Genomic DNA, 20,755 nt, shown 5'->3' with positions numbered 1-20,755 from the left:
ACAAATAAGAAACTAATCTAGGGCTGGTATTTCACTGGTGGTATGCAGACTTTTCATAAAACTTTTAATTAATGTGAACCTCTTCAAAAAAACTTAAAATATTTTTTAAACAACTTGTTTTCCCCCTAACCCCAAAATTTAAATTTTTGCATTTATTTTTTTTTCTTTCAAGACTGCCTCCTTTTCAGGCTTCCCCATTGTGATACCAATTGGAGTCCCTTCAGCTACTGAATCTAGCCTTTTATGTTCAATTTCCAAGGGACTGGAAGTTAAATGTGCTCATTCACAAACTCTTTCCCTCATTTGGGGGTTGGACTGGATCACAGAAGGAAATTTAAGGGCCTCTTGTATTTTCCTTTTCTTGTGAATGAAGAACCAGTTCAATGAGGTAGGACCTTGCTTTCTTTCATTATGGTCCTCTTTCTCAACACCCCTCCACAACTGCTCTAGGCAGTGGAGCCCTGCCAGCATGTGTGTGCATACACAGACATGCACACACACATGCACATCATCATCTCCTTTTGGGATTCTTTACAACTATCATCGAGGTTTTAATCAGTGATTGATTGCAGTTGGTATCACATGACTTCTCTTTGAATTACTCAGTTATTGTAACTCCTTTCTGAGGAGTAGAAACATCCCCAGGTAGAAGAACGGGATGAAGCCAAGTGAGGCAGGCTCTTTCTTTCTATGTATAGAAAGTCATCCATTTGTGAATTTCTCTTTCCATATTTCACTGGCTTGTTTTGGAAAAACTAGAAGTAGACTAAGTTATGTTCCCCAGAAGCAGGGTTTTATGAACTTCTGAAGTTTCATTCCTAATCCTGAGCCATAATTGCATTATTTAATCTTACTGTTACAACTGCATGTATACTTTTAGGTTAAATAGGGGGTTTGGGTTTTTTGTTTGTTTGTTTGTTTTTACTTTTTAAGTATTCTGAATCTAGCAGAAAAAGCATTGTACTTGAAGTTAGGAGACCTGGGTTTGAACTCTAGTTTCCCCACTGTAACTTCTTACGTGACTTTGGGCAGGTTTTTATTTTCTTGTCTATAAAACGATTATAGGAATATCTACTGCAGAGTGTCATTAATAATATTAAATGAGACAAAATATATATGTAAAACCATTGTATGAACTATATAAACCATTAATAATTAGTGCACAATTATTACCTCATCGTCACACTCCATGAGAAATACCAATGGGTTGAAAATTTCCCTCAAGTTTTCAGTTCAGACAGGGAGTTGGGAGGATGCCTCCCGACTTCAACAGTTGATGCACAGTGTGTCATTTAATCTTTGCAGCAATCCTTTAAAGCTTATTTTGTCATTCCTAATTTTCTAGATGAGGAAACTGAGTCTGAGGATTTCAGTAACTTCTGCACGGTCAGTGTGATCTCAATCTCAGTATTGGTACTATGCCATTCTGGTAACTTGGACAGTCACTCATTTTTCTCTGTGTCCCAAGGCCTTGTGGGTAACTAGAAAGTTTTACTCCCACTATCTAAACAGGAAAAATGTGAGACTAGCAGACCTATCCACCACAGCTTAACCCCAGGGGCTCCCATTCCTAGAGTCCTGATGGAGACTCTGTACCACCTTCCCCAACAGTAACAACGGAGAAGTTGCATTTATACTTTGGAAATAACTGTGGTGACAAGTAGTTAAGCGTTTTTATGGAGTCAGTATTGAGCTCCGAATTCTTACGTAAGAGTTGTTTTCATGATAAATTGCTTCATATAATCATTGGCTCAGCCATCATTTGCTCTTTGGATTCTTTACAGCGATCATCAAGGTTTTAATCAGTGATTGATTGCAGTTGGTATCACATGACTTCTCTTTGAATTACTCAGTTATTCTCTTCTTCATGCTGGAAGAACGTAACACCTACACTGCCTTCTGGGAGTCATTTCGCAGGATACGTATTATATAATACGTGGTTTTGCAGATAATGTCCAACTCTGGAAAGACCTCTTTATTCTTTCAAATAATACAAGTCTGTTGCTTCTGCTGAGTTCATTTCACTCAAGGAGAATTGCGGCAGCACCAGTAGGAGGCCAGGGCTGAAGGAGACAGCGTTTGCGGAGCACTGAGCACGGAGCCTGGCACTAGATGTCAGTAGCTTGCTGCTGCTATAGTCTCAGTCATTTTATCACAGCCTTATCAGATGGTGTGGAGGGTGGAGCTCAGAGAGCCAATCACAGAAGTGTTCCTTTCCTGTGAATAGCTCTAGTTCCAAATTCAAATGGCAGATAATAAATAATTACAGTGAAAGATCTTAGAAAATCATGTTCATCTTGTTCATCTCCCTTAAAAGTAAGCCAAATGCAATTCATATTAGCTGGATTTCCCTGGGACCTGAAGCTGCCTTTTTGTTATAATTTGTAGATCATCATATATGTAATTAGAGTAAAAAGCAGGTAGGCAGATATGCATGGAGCTCTTCTAAAGCATTGTATTCTTCCACCATTAAAATCTTTTATTTTAAAGTGTAATTTTTATTTCTATAGTTACATCTTAATGAGAGAAATTGTTTGCTTGATTCCTTTAAAGGAGGCATGCCTTATGGATCTCCTGTCATGGCCACCCAAATCAACAATATTACCACCTAGTGGCTGCTGAGTTGAACTGCAAACACATGATCCTTGGGACCCACAGTCAGCGCGCCTTTTCTGACTTAACGTGATTAGAAATGACAGCAAACACCACTAAAGTAAACGACTCTAACTCTCCTTGATAACTGTCAACTAGAACATTCAAGCTCTGCTTCCCTGCAGGTCGGAGAATGATGAGACTTTTGAAAGGTTGCAGGCTGAAAACAGAATGTGGTCAATTCCTTAATCCTTGTATTAATCTTTTGGATTGAAAAGAAATATAGCTACCTTTCTCTACCAGCATTTATATTTAAGTTTTGCTTGATCGCCACTATTTCTCTCCTGAAATTTTTTTTAAAAAAAAGTGTATTTGAGCAGATCACAACCTTTTTCAACAGGGATAAGCAATGAATGGTTTTTTCACTATAGGAAATACACAATGTTAGTTCACAGACAACCTTTCATAAACTTAGCAAGATCTGAGAGCTTGGCTTCTTAAAGTGCCAGTCCTTGGTAGCACATCCTCGCTCCACCTCAAAGCTTGGCATGAGGACCTTTGTTATTTACCACTTTCCCTCTCCTCCCAGCATCTACTGACTTGTTGACATTCAAATTATTCATTGAAATGAACAAACCATCTGCCTACTGAGCTCATCGCATCATCCCAGTTTCTTGCTGAAATAAATTAAATGTGGAGTGAGAAATCATAATAATTCTAGAGGAGTGTAATATATTCAATTTGGTAATGCAGAAATCCACAAAAAAAAAAATCTGTTTGAAATTGTTATTCTTCCCAGGAGGGCACTATATTCTTTCCTTAATATCTTTCCTTCAGTTTCATGATTCTAGGATTAAGCCTAATTACTAACATAATATTATGTGCGTGATCATCTGCTTTCTTAAACTGAAGCTTCCTCTGGTGTTGGTTCCCAGTTTGTAGTCATGGCTATGGCATTAATTGTAGTTTGTCTGAGCTTCATGTGGTGAAATAGGTTCCAACATGTTGACCACAATTGATGGAACTCCATAGTCCTGGGTAAGATTCAAGGGATGGGTTTTGTGTCTCTTTCAAATTGTTTCCTTAGTGTTTCTGTTGAGGTCTCCTGGGAGATTCTGGTGAAAAGAGGGCTGGCTTCAGAATTACACAAACCTGAGTTCAAATCCCTTTCCTAACAGTCTGACCTTGGGAAATTTACTTCATCTAAACAAGGCTAAGTTCTCTCATCTCAAAGATAAGAGATAATCACACCAATACCATAAGGTTGTTTTGATAATCAAATCAGCTGGCATATGTCAGTCACCCAGTATACTACCTAACATAATAATAGGCATAAATATTTGTTCTCTGCCTCCCTTTACCCTCCTCTTACGTTCCCTTGTACGTTGGTGTGACTTACATTACTTAAGCAAAGTCAGATTTAGTTCCATCTAAGATATTTGTTGACCATGGGTCCTTCTTTTGCCATACTAGCACAGATCTAGCTGCTCAAACTATTCATTACATGTTAATTCAGGTCTTTCTATGTTCTAGAGATTGTGCTACTTGCTGCTGATACAATAGTGAGCAAGATGAACACAGTCTTTGCCCCTGGGATTTTTATTTGCCAGTAAAGATTATAGCCTGTTGGTATCAGGAATCCCTAGGGTATATTCTGGTATATGTTGCTACATAACCAATTTAGTAGTTGAAATAGTTGAAACAACAATTTATTACTATCTCTTACGGTTCTATGGGTCGACTAGACTCAACTGGGTTTTCCAAGAGGTTGGAATCAGAAGGTGGCTGGATTTGGAATTGTCTGAAAACTTCTTGATACACATATACAGATCCTGGCTGGGCATCTCCTAATCTGGGTAGTCTCTCCACATGGCTTGGGCTTCCCCACAGCATGGTGGATGTGGGGTATTAGATTTCTTACCAATGGCTGCCTCTTTCCAGAGCAAATGCCACCCCCTTTCCCCCCCCCCTCCACAAAAGGAAGCAGAAACTTCTAATCCTCTTAAAGGCTAGAGATAAAACATGGTGTCACTTTTGGTCAAAGAAGTCACATGCCAGTCAAGTTTCAAGAGAGTGGAGGAACACACTCCACCTCTCAGTGGAGAGCAGGGCATATGTACAGGAAAGGAAAGATTGATGGTGGCCATCTGGAGGCAACCTACCACAGGGCATAACTGATTGTTCCTCAGTTAATATCTAGACTCTTAACTTGTAGGTCCTGGCTTTACCTGACTTAGTCCATCAAGATTTGCGAAGCTGATCATGAGTGCTTGCCCTAGGCAGTGGGGCCCATGTTGTCTTTAGGGATCAGATAAATAGCAAATGTGTTTGCTCTGGTCCTTATAACTTTTTCAGGACAGAGAGTATTTCCAGGGAATGAGTTTTCATCATTCTCCTCAATCTCTCTCTAATGAAAAGTCCTTATTTGTCTGTTTCTACATGGAAAGAAACACCTCAAAAAGAGTAGCCTCACAAATCCACCCTACCTTAGCACAGGAGAACCAAGCATCAGCCAGGAGATTTTTTTCTGGGACTTAATATAAAGTCCCATTTGCTGCGGTTTCTACTCCATTCCTTTCAAGAGATTCTCCTTGGAGTTGGACCCCTAACAACTCACACTTCATGCAGGAGACATGATGAAGACATACTTCCCTCCTTTATCCAGGGACAAATGGCCTCAAATAACCTTATAATCTTCTCGTTTTAAATATAGTTCGGTGTGTTTAAAAAAAAAAAAAAAAAGCACACAAGTCAACTTTCCCAACACCAGCATGAGAGAAAAATGTAAGTTTAAGCTGCCACAAACATTTTTCTTGTCAGTATAAATAACTGATTTAAGGTCTGGATTTTACTGTTTTTACAACTTTCAAATGATGAAATTATGAGAAATTTGACAAAATTAGGAATGTTTCCTTTCTGTAGTCTGGCCTTTAATAAAACTGTCCACTCAAAAACCCGTAAGTTCTGAGTACCTTTTCAGTGGGCTCTGACCTGTTTGGTCCTTCAGTGGCCAGGTTAGTAATGCTTTCCTTGAGGAGCTGAGGACCAAGCTGTGCTCCACTGTCAGAAAAGCATTTTACTTGTATATGAAACATAGAATTGAGGGCTTCCCCCACCCCCAAGAGAGCAAGGAATGTTGCTGTTTTTTTTTTGGAGGGGGGGGATTTGTTGTTGTTGTTGTTCTTGTTTAAATCTTTATTGTTGAGAGCATTGCATAAATAGGTCCCTCCCATTGACCTCTTCCAGATTGTCCTGCCCTAGGCCTTCACCACCCTATTGTCTGTGTCCGTGGGGTATGCATATAGGCATACAAGTTCTTTGGTTGATCTCTTCCTGCCCAACTATCTTCCCCACCTTTCCTCTGAGATTCTGCCTTCTTTTCCATGCTTCTTTGTCTCTGGATCTGTTTTGTTCATTAGATTCCACATATGAGTGAGATTATGTGATAGTTGTCTTTCTCTGACTGGCTTGTTTTGCTTAGCATAATACTCTGCAGGTTCCTTCATGCTGCCTCAAAGGATAAGAACATCCTTTCTCTCTCTCTCTCTCTCTCTTTTTTTTTTACCACTGCATAGTATTCCATGGTATAAATGTACCACAGCTTTTTTTATCTACTCATCTACTGATGGGCACTTGGGTTGTTTCCAGATCTTCACTATTGTAAATTGTGCCACTATGAACATAGGGGTACATACATTCTTTCTGATTGGTGCTCTGGGTTTCTTAGGATATATTCCTAGAAGTGGGATCACTGGATCAAATGGCAGTTCCATATTTAATTGTTTTAGAAAACTCTACACTGTTTTTAATAATGGCTGCACCAGTCTGCATTCCCACCAGAGGAATGATTTAAAAGCAGATTTCGGAAGACTCTTCTTAGCTACAGCAGCCTGGTCGTGTGGAATCAGGATATATCCTTTGTACTTATAAGAGCTCTTTCTGTGTTTATCAGGATTGTTATAGCTGAAAGTCTTAACTATGAGCTGCTGAATAACAGAGAAAATAGATCTCACCAATTGCACTATGCATAGATACACTTTAAAATGCTTTCTGGTTGGGATGGGGCCAAGGGAGGGTTGATAGAATGTATAGATTTAAGAGCTACTTCTATATAGCATTGAAAATAATTGTTTTTCAATTGCTAGTTTATCTACCAGTTTTCTGTTCCTGGAAATATAGATAAGAAATCAGAATCTGGAATCTATATAAAAGTTCATGAGTTTTGATTACATGTCTCAGGTGGATTGATTTGAAATACCACGTGTCTTAATTTAAAATAATGATGTTGTTCCCTTGGATTTATGTAACTTCTTTTCAGGGACACACTACATTTACTCTGAGATTATAGAATATCAGTGTGTGTGTGTGTGTGTGTGTGTGTGTGTGTGTGTGTGTGTGTGTTGATATGTAATTTTTTTCTCAAAAATATTAAATGGACAACATCCAAGAAGCATCTAAGGAGAAGCAAGCTAGAAAAGTGGCCTAGATTGTTTCCCACACACTGTGATTATCCAAACTCCACTAAGATCAATGAGCTGTCAGGGAAAAGGAAGAAAAAATATTCCAGCAAATATATCTGAAGTAATGGCCAAAGGGATAGAGAAACCACTGGATGGCTCAACTGTGATAAATGGGGGTGGTTTGTTTGTTTTTGAATTTTGTTCCTCTGTGTAAGTTCCTCTTTGAGCAACAGTTTCTGTGTAATACAAACCTCTTGTACTGTGACACTCCTGTCTGTGTGTGTCTTCCAAAGATTGGGGGCAGTGGGGTGGAGTGAGGAGTCATCTTTTCTTTTTAAACAACTATTGCTCATGCTGCTCCGGACTTCACCACTTGTGCGCATTCCCTATCCAGCACTCCAGTTGTCCAGAATTACAGTCCACTTACTGCTCTGTATGATGGGCCATGTGAACCCTGCCAACTTCCTCTCGTGTCAGTACCTTTCTCATACATTCCACGTCCCTCCTGGGCCCTATTCCTGCCATCTCCAGCCTTGCTCTACTGCCCCGACGACTGCTCTCCCCGCAAGCAGCCACCTTTGCCATCGTGCTAAGTGAACTAACCAAGCCTCCGGGATCCCTGTAATTTGACAGCACATGGAAGCCCCCGTGATCTAAAATGCCTTTCAAACAGCTACTCTCCTTTTGAAGCAAAGTGGTTTTCATCATTTGCATACAACTATCTGCACAGATTAGAGGCTGCAGCCATGCTGTTGACTCCTTAGTAGTCTTTTAAGGTGCTGATACCAAATGCTCCCAGTCTTCTACTACTGATCTGGGGAAAATGGAGCTGCCACCAGCTAGATTTTCAAATGGTATCACAGCTCCTCTTAAGAATATGATAATCCTCAAGGTGACCCAGTCCTTAGCTCTCTCCAGAAAAAAAGGTATCTCTTTTTCCAGCTTTTCTCTGTCTCTCCCCTCTTCTACCCCCTCCCCTGCCCCCCCACTGCCACAGCTGCCCCAATAGGAGAGCCTGAGCTGCAGGTTCACTCACCTGGGGCTGGGACACAGTGACAAGCGGAAAGCTGAAGTTATGGGTGAAGGGTGCGCTAGGCTGGGACTGCTGAGTTTTGCTCACAACCTCAGGCTGCCATTCACCCCATGTTTTGATTCCAGGGTGTGGTACTCCTCCCTGGGCAGATTGGTCCCTTCTCAGGTTTGATCAACCCTACTTTACTATGTTTCTAGTATGTAGTGCCCTAAATGCTCAGAGGGCAAAACCTGAAATGTATTTCATTTACTTACCAACATAGGTCTCCCTCCTATTGAGTAGAGTTGTCAGTAAACCCACAGTAAGTTCTGGATAACTAGAAGTAATCATTTTTTGTTGCTTCGTACTTCATGGCTATATTTCTGCACATTAACACAATAACTGTGGGCTGGGCAATACAGAGATAGCTTTTTATTTTTTAAGCCCATTCTCATTTTGAGGAAAAATAGGTCTTCAAGAGAGTCCTCTCAGTTCTGTTTCCAGGACTCGGATCGGCGCCAGGCATTACTGACTTCCACGGTCAGCCAAGGGCGTAACTGAGAAGTCTGGATCTCTTATCTCAAGAAACCAACCTTCTGATGTAGACAAAGAAAAAATGCATAAGCTGTGTGAGGAGTTGCTAATAGTCATTAACAACCATGGCCATTTTTTGGCTGGTGTCTCTCCACATGTCGTGTCCTGCCATGGAATCTGGAGGCTTCCAGTCCTTGTCCTCAAGTAGCTCACATTGTAGTTTAGGCGACAATGAGGACACTGAAGTGGTGAGCAGTTGTGCAGGGTAGCAGATGCCAAGTGTCAACTGAAGTCCGAAAGGGCCAAGAAGTTCACTTCAGTTGTCTTAGCTGCAGAAGCCTTGGAAGTGAGCTTGGTGTTGACACTCCCCCATTGATCCTTGTATCTGAATATCACAAAACTTTTGACCTTAGGAAGTGAGGCTGTAGGTGGATAGGATGCAGAAAGCCGTGGACCTAATGCTACTTAGGGAAAGCTGGCTGTTCAACCAGTGTGTGCTCAGCTCACTAGTCTCTGCTTTGATCTGGAGTCTTATTCCCAGGAGAATTCTGCCTGCTCCTCTTCTATCACATGTAACAGGCTCCCCCCACGCCCCCCAAGTTTGGTCCAATTTCAAGGGAAATGAGCTGTTTGTCCAGTCACCATCTCTGGGGTGTGTAAACAAGCGGATGGGCAATTAGTGGCTCTGTCAGGGCCTTGGCCCACCGCTCTGCTTGCACAAATGGAGACTCATCACTCATCTTTTGGACTATAGTCTTGCAAGCATGAGATAATGGGGGCTGCTTGACTTTCAAGATTTCTTCATGCTGTTTAGATTCCAGTCTTCGTGTCAAAATCCTGTTGTTCAAGCATTTTTGGCAACGGCAACCACTGCCACTCAGCTCACTTTGGGGGGAAAATAATTTAGATTCTTTGCCTTGATTCTTTTTCTCATTAAACCATTTTTTTTTAAATGAGCAGGAAATAGGACTGAGACATAGAGATCTGTAGGTAATATCTTTCCTTAATTAGCCAAATGCTGACAAGAGAGGTCACTCAGTTGAAGCAGCTGTGTGTTGTACACACAGATGGGGGCCGGGCTGGGCTGGAGTCTCCGGGGCTGCTCCGCCGTGGCCCTGTCAAACATGCAGTCCGCTCACTCACAACCCCAGGACGGCTGTCGTTTGTTTGCTTGAGCATCCATCCTGGCCTGTGTGTTTCTTCTTGGATTCAAAATGCCCAGAGGCTCTGTGGAGGGCTCCCCCGGTTTACTGTGTGTCTCTCCTTGAGGTGCACTGAAATCAGACCCCAGTCCCTGCTCTCAGTGTAAGCTGATGGCATGGCGTTTCCTTTGTTCTTTCTTCAGACGTTGGCTTCACCTCCTCAAGTTTTTTTTTTTCTTTTTCTCCTTCTGCTTTTAATTTTCTTGTCCCTCTTACCTCCGTTTTCTCTGCCTTCTTTCATAGCTTTCTGTTTTCTCTCTGCTGCCCCCTCCCCCACTTATGTTTCTGGTTTCTTGTGACATGCTCTCCAGATTCATTCTTATTCAGGAATCATTATAGTTGCCCATGGCATTCCAGTCATTTTGGTTCTGTTTTTTTTCCTCACCCCTTTCCCTCTTGCATTCATTCCTCTCCCAGCCATCCTCTTCCACCTCCTAGAACCTGTGTCCTGGCACATAGATGAGGCAAGAGCATGCGGTGACCCTTTCAGCATGACAGCTGTGGAAGTAGTCATCCTTTCCCCATTTCGCCCCCCGGGCAGGCATCTGTTGATGGGCAGGGAAGCGGCAGAGAGCACATCCAGTTCTCTGTGACCCATCACAACTATTTTTTTTATCAGTTCATTCAGCATTTTTAGGCTCTCTACTGTGTGGGAGGCCCTGAGGAGGGTCCCAAACCAAACTGACTTCCCCACTTCACCCTCTCGCCTTCACACATCTGCTTTCCCCTGGTAAATGGAACTGCCGTTCTTTAAGATGCTCAAGCCAAAAATTATGGAAACTCGTACCTTTTTTTTTAAATCTTCACTTCATAACCAATCCGCCAGCAAATCTTATCACTGTTCCTTCAAAACATATCCAGAGTCCATCAATTCTTCTTCATATCCCTTGTTACTACACTGATTTCAAGCTATCATTTCTCACTTGTACTGTTGAAATATCTTCTAACTGGGCTTTCTGCCTCTAGTCTTGCCCCTCAAATCCTTTTAAAATTAATGTAAGATTAGGTTATTAATTTTCTTAAGATATTCCAAACACTCTCCATTTCAGTCATCATAAAATTTAAAGTCCTTATAACCTACAAGTCTCTGACTCCAACGACCTCACTGTCTTCAATTTTTACCTCTCCTTGCCTTGTTCTCTCCATCATCCTTAGCCTTCCTGCTGATATCTGAGCCCCTTCAGCAGATTCCCACTGCAGGGTGTATACCGGCTCTCCTTCTGGTCAGAATCTGCTTTTCCCAGATACTACATGGTTTGCTCCCAAGCTTCATTCTGGTCCTTGCTGAAATGTCAAAGAGAACACCCTGATAAAATAACACCTCTACAGACTCTAGTCTTCTCTTCCCATTTTCCTGCTTTATATAGCTTCTTCTCTATCTCCATCAGACATACCATGTATTCATCTCATTGTTTTCTGTCTGCTCCCATAAAATGTATGTTTCTCAAAGTCAGGAATTCTGTTCTACTCCCTACTTACAGTGTCTGTAGGCACTCTATGAATATTTTCAAATTCATGAACAAAAACAGCACCTTTGAGGACATGCATAAAAGGTACCATGTAACTCAGAGGTAAGAGAAATCAGGAATGAAGGTGGATTGTGAGCTGAGCATTGATGTATGGAATGTAAAGACTATTCCAAGGGAATTGAATTGACTCCATGAAGCACATACAAAGTACGGTAAATATATTTACTGTAGCTGGAGCATTCTATACCCAGTGTCCCAGCTGTCCAGAAGGATAAAGCAGGAAGGGAGGCAATTCTAGCTGTGCTCCTGACCACTCCAACCAAAGTGCATTTGCCTTGCATAGACCTGATTTCTGATCAGCCAGTGTTAGACCCATAAGAAAGTAACTAGGTGGCAGGCTGCTGATAGAACTGGGAGGTGTTCTTGGCACAACCACAGAATTGCTTTGGAGAGAGTATGAGGAAGACAGAGAAGAAGTAAATGTAGAAAGGCAGTGAAGATTGAATCAACTGGTAGAGGCAGTTTGTAAGTCATAAGGATATACTTCTAAAAACTAAACATTTTTCGATGATACTCTACAGCTGGATCAATCAGGAACCTTCCATCTATCTAAGTCCTACCCATTTTTAAATGCTATATTGAGTGCTTCTTTCCACACTGGGCTTTCCTTCCATCAAACCCCATTGGCACTTTACTTCTCCGGTCCTTGTCTTTATTGATAAAATTGAAGGTATTGGGACCCCAAAGGTCACATCTGGCTTCACCATTCTATATATCTACAAGTAATAGGAAATAAAGTTGGAAAATTTTGAAAAGTAGTAAGAGCTGGAAATATATATATAAATTATGAAGAGTCTATAATTGTAGGCCAAAAGATTTCTATTTTATTCTATATGTAATAGGGAATCATGGAAGATTTGAGTAGGAAAATCATGTGATAAAGCCTGTGGAATAAAAAGATGATACTGGAGCCCTAGCCGGTTTGGCTCAGTGGATAAAGTGTTGGTCTGTGGACTGAAAAGTCCTGGATTTGGTTCTGGTCAAGGGAACATGCCCAGGTTGCGAGCTTAATCTCCTGTGGGGGCGTGCAGAAGGCAGCTGATAAGTGATTCTCTCTCATCATAGATGTTTCTGTCTCTCTCTCCCTCTCCCTTTCTCTCTGAAATCAATAAAATATATATATATATTAAAAGATGATACTGGAGGCAGGAAGGACAATGACTTTAAGTGATCATTTAAGAATACATACAGTAATATTCGGAAAAGGTGGTGAAGATCTGCAATAGAATACATGTTTATGGGAAAAGATATGAGAAGTTGAATATGGGTGACATTATAGAGGCTAGGTTTCCCGGATTTAGGCATCTGATTGAATACAAACTCCATGAAGACAGAGAACACTTCAGTTGTGTTCACTAATGTATGCCCAGTGCCTGTCACATAATGGGTACACACTAAGTGTTTGCTGATGGATGAATAAGAGTAATTAAGTAGGAATTGAAGGTGATAGCAAGACTCTAAGCTTCAGTGACAGAAGGAATAGATTACCACTAAAAGAAAAGGTGAACACTTGAAAGTGAACATGTACTGAGAAGCTTGACTTTACTCTGGAACATTCAGGGAATATACCTGAACCATGTGTCCAGAGGTGAGAAATACTTGAGTCTAGCAGTCAGCGATTGGTGCACTATTATGAGATTGAAAATAGAGAGAGAGCAGAGGAAGAAGACAACACTGAAGAGAGTGGAGGTGGGCTATGTTGGGTAGTATACCAAAGAGATAGAAAAAGATCTGAAATGGGAGAAGACTTAAGAAAGTACAAGCACTAAAGCTAAAGGAAGAGAATTCCCAGGAGCTGCTATCAGCAGTGTTAAATATTGCAAAGAGGTTGAAGAAAATGAGTATTGAATGTCACCATAAGCCCAATTATGCACTTCGACAGTAGATACAGGTGATAAGAGGTGACCCAGGGGTCACAAACTTGCCAGTGCAATAGGGAGAGTAGAGTGAGGAGGCTTCTGACCTCTGGGCTCAGGAGTCAGCACTCAAATCACATCATTCTTTAAGGGTTCCATAGCCATTCATTCCCATGAATCCTGGTCAACCACATGTTTGCATCTCAGACCCAAGCTTGACAGAAGACTGTCTTTCTACTTGTACAGAGAAATAAATCTTAACACATATTTTACAACAGTAAAGCATTTCTCACTGTGACGTTATTATCAAGCCTTGCGGGGGTGGGGACATGGAAGTTGCCATTCTGATTCAGTATGTTAGTGCACTCTTAGGAGGGCTTAGGAGAGGAACTGGAAAGACACAAAGGTTCTGGGGCATAGCCCTGCATTGTGGACATCGGCTGCACGCTCTCCCTGTCCGCAGGGCACCCTGTCACAGCAGTACCTGCATGGTTTCTATCTTCTCCTGTTGCTTAATTGAAGCCCTTTGCCTTGTCATGAGGATTTCTGTGGTGGACAGAAGCTTGAGGCTTTCTTGTTGATTAAGCGTATAATAAAGAGGCCAAAGGAGATGTGCTCAGATCATAGGGATTTCATCTTCATTGGAGGAGGCCTGTCTTCCATTCACCAAATGCAGAGTTTGTGAGATGTAAACAGTTCAGGCAGAAAAATATGAAGAACTTGGTTCTAGGAAGAGAGCATCTGGGCATTTTAGTTTTGAAATCAAAGAGAAGAGGAAAAGGAGTTGCTGAAGTAAGGCTAAGTTAGAATGTGAATTGCTGTTGCTATGAATTACAATGAATAGAACCAGTGAAATAGGAGAAGATGCAAACATTACTATATTCCTAAAAGAAAGGAAAAGAGCAGTGGGCAGGACAGCACATACAAAGCTGTTTTTTTTTTTTATTTCTATGAGTTCACAAGTTTTACTTTCTTCCTTCCCCCTTTGCACCAGACAGGCATTTACCACTGGGAATCCTCCTTGTCTGTGTCCCAAGGTTATCCGAACACCAAGGTCACACTTAAGAAGAAAAGGTTATCAATTCAGGGGGATTGAAAAAAGGATTCCCATGGGATTACCCATAACATCTATTTTAAAACAAAACCCTTGCAAACCATCACATCATGGAAATCACAGGCCACGGTGAGAAAACAGCCAAGTTCTTTTGAGGTTGCAACTTAGACCACAAAAAAAAATTTAAAAAAATGTGTCTGCATCTCCAAGTGTCTGGTTTGGAAGTTGGAAGAATAGGGTATTCGATCAGGCTTCCTCACAGAATTTCCAGTCCTTTCCCCACTTCCGGTGGCAGAAACCTGGTTGGTGGTCCACGCCAGGAAGGAAAGTGATATATCAATTTGGAAGAGGAAAATAATTCTATGTTTACTTTTTAGAGTCATAATTTAGAAGAAAATAAACTCAAGTAAGGGATGCCTATTATTTAAAGTCAGCCCATTTTCATTGTGTCTGAATGATCTGCTATGCCTCGTGCATGAGCATCTGTGATTGTGTAGTCAGGACTGATGTGCGTCCCTGGCAGGCTGGGTGCCACTGTCTCCTCTAGTCCTGCTGTCTCCTCGAGTCTCTCCCAGCAGCTGTGTGCTTTTAGGAAGTAAGGGACTGGATTCCCTGAGGCAGCTACTTCCAAACCAACCCTACAGAATACAAATTCACGCGCTGTAACAAAGGTGCTGCCTTTGCCAACAGTGCCTAAAAGCACAAGGCAAACTGCACGGCAGTTATTTTTATGGCAGCGCTTTGAATTTTGGAGGTATCATACTGTTAGCATTTGAAGGGTCTAAATGAGTGAAAGCCTCAAACTTCTCTATTGATGACTATGAAAATCCCAGTTCTGAAGTTAACCAGGTGATCAGTGCTGATTAGTCCCACCACCACCACCACCACCACCACCACCACCACCACCGTTTAACTTTGATTCCCATTTTCAGGATTAGTAGAAATAAGAGAAAGACAGAAAAGTGTTCGTTCTGAGAAAGATGTTATCTAGATTACCTTTATCTGCTCACTTCTCCATGATTCTCCTTTTCTTGAGCTAAGAAATGGCTGAAAATAATAATGGTGGGAGTGAGAGAGGCCCAGGGTTTCAGCCACATTTGGGGGAGAAGAGGAATTAGCTGAGTAGAGCTTGAGCAATGGCAATTGGGTTTCTTTGCTTGGGGTAATTAATAGCAATCTTAGTTTGGGGCTTTGGCTTCTTTGTTTGTTTGTGTTTTTTGTTTTATATATCTTTTCTTTTTCTCCCTTGAGGCAAACTTGAAAAGAAAGGGCAAAGGAGCAGAGTTCACATAGGAGGAGAAACATATCTATATATGAGTAAGGTCTTACTCCCTCAATTTGCTACTACAAAATCCCAAGGGAGACCACATTCTGTTCCAAAGCCATGTGGGAGGAGGACATTGAGTCCAATGAGTGAGGCAGTTTCATCAGCTTGTTGGTTAAGGGACAGAAAGGGATACTGAGCTGGACTCAAGATCATGGTTGATATGACAAATACAATTTTTCCAATTTTCTTGGAGAAAAAAAAACAAAAGTTTAAGAACAGAGAGTTCACCATTCAAGGGCTTAATTTATTTTCATCATAGTATGGCAAAGTAGGCACGCTGGGATCTGGGCTTATCTAACCAGATACAGTGAGGAACAAATAGAACGGAGTTATGAATAAACCCCAGGAGGTTCTGAGAATCAGGAAAAAATGAGGAGGGTCAGAGTAGAGGTTATAGAGCAGTGATGGTGAACCTTTTGAGCTCGGTGTGTCAGCATTTTGAAAAACCCTAACTTAACTCTGGTGCCATGTCACATATAGAAATTTTTTGATCTTTGCAACCATAGTAAAACAAAGACTTATATTTTTGATATTTATTTTATATATTTAAATGCCATTTAACAAAGAAAAATCAACCCAAAAAAATGAGTTTGCGTGTCACCTCTGACATGCGTGTCATAGGTTCGCCATCACTGTTACAGAGTATCTCAAAAATCTGCTACAATGTGAGAAGTATCTGCCTGCGCTTATGAAGGAGCCCAAGAAAATGAAAACGAAGTTTAAAAATTCATAATTAAATGAAGATATCCACATTTCTTTCCCTACATATTGAACTTTAACTTTATTTAGGCTTTAATATGTTTAAAACCTAAGATTATTTGCTAAAAGTAAAAAAAAAAAAAAAAAAAAAAAAAGGCAGTAGGTTTCTCACGTTACACTGAGAAGTATGAAAATACCACTTTCCGGCAACTTCCATGAAGGAGGTCTGGAGACCTTCAGAAAAGATATTCTCAGATATATCATCAGATTTGAGAGAAATATTCAGACTTATTAACCCCTTTTGCTTGTAATTACAAAGCAAAGCCCCTTACACTTTTGGATGGATGATATGGGTGGCAAACTATTCCTTGTGCTATTGCTCCATCTCGTCAATGGTCTAATTTGGAGGAATATTGGACGAGCTGGGTCAGAAGGCTCACCTTCTCTGCCCTTGGCTTCCAAGACTGTATTTGTTGCTCATTGGCTGTCTGTGGGTCTTCTTCCTCATCCGTATGGGATGCATCTCACTTACCCAGGCGGGCGCCTTCCAAAACAGCCATAGCTTCAAAAGACATTCCCATCATCCCATCTCTTCTCCCATCAGTGAAACTAACTGAAGACCAAAATCATTTTCTCTCCCTGTCTTTCCTACTCATCCTCTAAGAGAAGAATTAGAGTAGGATTGCTCTAGAAAAGGTAGCAGCCATTTAGAGGGACTGCATCTTAAAATATGACCATAAGAGATGAGGAAATTAGAAAGCTAGCATACCGTGGACAGTCAATAAAAAAATGGAGGGAGAGGAGAGAGAAGAGATAGTAAGACACTGTTCTGGAATGAGGACAGAATTAGGGCAAAACAATCTGTCCCTTGCTTTTCTCCCATCAACAAATCTAAGAATAAGTTGCCTTTCTTGCTGTCTCCCACACACCCTCCACCCCAAAACAGAAAGCATCCCATGCTCGGGTAGCCCTGGAACAGAGCTGAGAGTTGAATTATAGAGGCTTTGGCACATGCCTTTACACATCATCAAGCCTTGAATTATTGACATTTTCTAACACTACTTGAGTCATCATCTCAGAACGCTCTTCCCTTTGCTTTACACATATTCACAGCATCGTCTCAACAGCCACCACATTAAAACCCCTCTCCACACCGAAGCACAGTGGTCTGTGAAGGAAAGTTAGGGACATCATGGAAGAACAAGAGTTCCTTTGCAAATTGCTGCTGCCTCAGAAGAAAAGCTGAGGCAGGCATAGAGTATTCTATTTTACACACCGCAAACAGACAAACAACCCCCAGATTGGGAACCCAGAGTTGACAAAAGCACTAACTCCATTGGGCTTTGAGAAGGGGCAATGTTTTTGCGTATTTCTCCTCTGCTACCATTATTTACATAACAAAACGCTGCAGACTACAATCATGTCAGATGTTGGAAATAAACTCTTTGGGCCATAGCTATTTTTAAACAACCCACAGTTATAGGGATGTTGCAAAAGCATGCAAAGGCTGAGTTTGTTTTAAGTCGTAAGTGGTCACAGGAACTCTGTTAGGCTGGTGCTAACCTATGGAACAGAACAGCTTTTCTCAGCAGAGCCTGCCGCCCTCAGGAATGATGATATTTTTGAGAGTTGTAAAAGTTCAAATCTGCCCTAGATTGAAGCCTAGCATTTCCAGGCAGGTACACAGAAATCCCTGATGATGCCATGTTTCCCACTTTGAAAAGCATTGAGCTTCTCCTACAAGTATATTCGCAATACGTCCCCATCAGAGGCTTTTATTCCAGACACCAGAAACAAGCATCCCCACTCTACCCACCTTCCTCATCCCAGGGAATCAGAAGTTAGTAAAAAGAATGCTGCATTCTTGGGGATTATCTGCATGAGTGGATTATTTGCGTCACTCTCTGACAGGTTATATTCATGGTCTGTTCTACTTGTCTAAGCTTACTGCTCCCACAAAAGATTTTTCCTCCAGTCTAGGGATTCTCCTTTTTGACTCCTTGACCTCTACAAAACACACACACACACACACACACACACACACACACACACACACCACTCATCACTCCAGCCTGTCTAGGCCCTTGCTCATGTGGAAGAAATAGAAGCTTCAGCTTAAATCTTGGAGTCCTACCCCTATTCCCTTTTTCTACCCAAAGTTAACACACACCCTACAAAACTGTCCTCACATCTCACCTTTTCTATAGAAACTCCCAAGCTCCTATGGTATTTATTCTTTATTACTAAGAATAATAAAAACAGTATGAACTAACATTTTTTTAATGTTCTTGGCCAGGTTTGATATTTAGTCTCACTTAGTCTCATTTTAAAAAGATCTTGAGGCAGGGCTATTACTATTTCTATTTTACAAATGAGGAAACTGAACTCAGTTAGATGTCAAAGGAAGGCCCCAGTGAGAGTAACTTAAGAATTGAGTGTAGGATTTTCATGGTTTGGGCTAGAGTTGTTGAGCAAGTTGAGAGAGAGACTAGAAGTGCGGGGTATTTCAGTGGCATAACCTCTCAGAGAGGCAGGGTTTTCCTTAGACATACCCCTGTGAATATTCCATTCCCCGTGTTATTAATTGTGACTTCTGTGTCCTCTATGGCTCTTCCTTCAGTTTTTAAACATTTGAGGTGTTAGCTAATAAAAGAGGGACGGTATCTATTTTTCTCACTTTAGAATGCTGCTTAGTATGTAGTGGGAGCTTAGTAAACACACATTGAATTTGTCCAGAAAAGGAAAGGAACATTTAAAGTGCTTCTTCCTCATTTAAATCACAAATGGAATGAAATGTATCTGGAGACTTAAAAAGGAATATCAAAGCCTCCCTACCACTGTGTAACCAAAAGAAGGTCAGGAATGAGATCAATGTAACAAGCCAATGAAGAATGGAAAACAGACAGTGAGTCAGGCGGGTCTACCCTCCTGACGGTTTAAAAAGGAGAAAAAAAAAATATCTGTTGTTATCTAATAGTCAGTGTCTAGTCAAATGCAAGGATTGTGAGATTTTCTTATCTCTTGACAATTTTTAGACAGCCCATATCTTCTGATAACTTTGGGGCCTTCCGGGTTCCTTGAAATTGTGTACAATCTAAATGTAGGATCATGTATTACCCAGAGAAATGTAGAAATTCCCTTCACTTGTCCAAATGATTTTAAAAACAAAGGAGACATTAAAATTAGTTGCAGATAAAGGTAATCTTATTCAGTTATTTATTTCTCCTTTTCATTTAGCATAAGGTCTCTCAATAAGTACAGAATTTGGATTCAGTACTTCCTAACTTTGTCCCATGGGTTTGGGACAAAGAAACGTGTCCCTGGCCTTGGTTTCTGCAGGAGCATGTGTCTAAATCTTTTCTTCCTTCCCCCCACTGAGTTCGCTGGAGGCTTATATTCATGGTCAGAGTTGTATCTAGATGTGCAACATCGTTTTATATGCCAGCAACAGGAGAGTCATAACTGTTTTCATCACCCATGGATCCTAGACTTTAAACAGGGGAAAGGGTGATTTACATGGGTTGGCAGGGGTCTGAGGATCCTTACTGCTTTCAAAAGCTGAGACAGTAGGCCCAGTTCATAATAACACCAAATAAGTTGTCTTGGAATGTGATTGCATCCATCTACTTCCAGCTCATGCAACAGAGGTGCAGAGAGCCAATCCCAGGAAACTGGCCTCCGAGGAAGGTGTGGGCAGCTGACCTGACTTGCACCACTCTGCCTCAGCAGCCACGGATGGAGCCCTTAATATTAATGAAAGTGTAAACTGGTAGAAAACTTTCATTCTGAGAAAACCATCCCCAACTATCCTGGGGCCTGGATTATTCACCAGCTAGCAGCTGGAAAGGAGAAGATGGCTTGTCCAGTCCTCCTGGTTTCTCACTAGGTAGAGCCCTAGGGTTTACAGAACTTCTGCCTAAGTGTCTATTTTTAACATAAGAAGAAGGCTTGATTAGTTTCATGAATTGTATAGCCTTAGAGTAGATATTGCATAACACATTTTATTCTTGGGCATTTGGCTAGTTGCATCCATATTAAGTTAGAGTAGACCTTGAGGAAGCAGAAAGAACATTTTCTCCAATTTGGCTGGAGTTTTGCTGTCCCAATTCCATGTTCTTACAAATTGGGTTTTGAGTTTGTGACCAAATGGCTAGCTGTTGCTACAAGAAAGCAATTATTAACATACTTGCATCCACCAGGACCTTTCCTTAAAGGATGACAAAGCATTCAATGTGTGGCACATGCATAAAGGTGCCAGCAGATAAAGAGGTTTGCCTTCGGTCATCTTCCAAGGAATACTATGTTTTACCTATCTCTCTGTTTACTGGAAATGCCATAAAGTAACATAGGGGAGGAATTCTGAAATCCTTAAAACACATTGAAATTACTAAAAGGTTCCTTTATTTGTTAACATTCCTAGTCATCAGAGAGCGTGCTTTCTTTCCCCAATAATTTTATTAGGTTGCTAAAAAAAAATTGTGGTTTTCTTA

General features: G+C 41.1%; 1 protein-coding gene across 1 annotated transcript in view; it reads left to right on the top strand.

Annotated features, from left to right (window-relative positions):
• Positions 1-20,755, top strand: part of FMN1 (formin 1) — a 302,227-nt gene that overhangs the window by 198,810 nt on the left and 82,662 nt on the right. The window lies entirely within an intron of this gene.

Source organism: Myotis daubentonii, chromosome 1 (genome assembly GCF_963259705.1).
Source record: "Myotis daubentonii chromosome 1, mMyoDau2.1, whole genome shotgun sequence".
In the NCBI taxonomy this organism is placed as follows: Eukaryota; Metazoa; Chordata; class Mammalia; order Chiroptera; family Vespertilionidae; genus Myotis; species Myotis daubentonii.
This window is presented reverse-complemented; position numbering and strand designations above follow the sequence as displayed.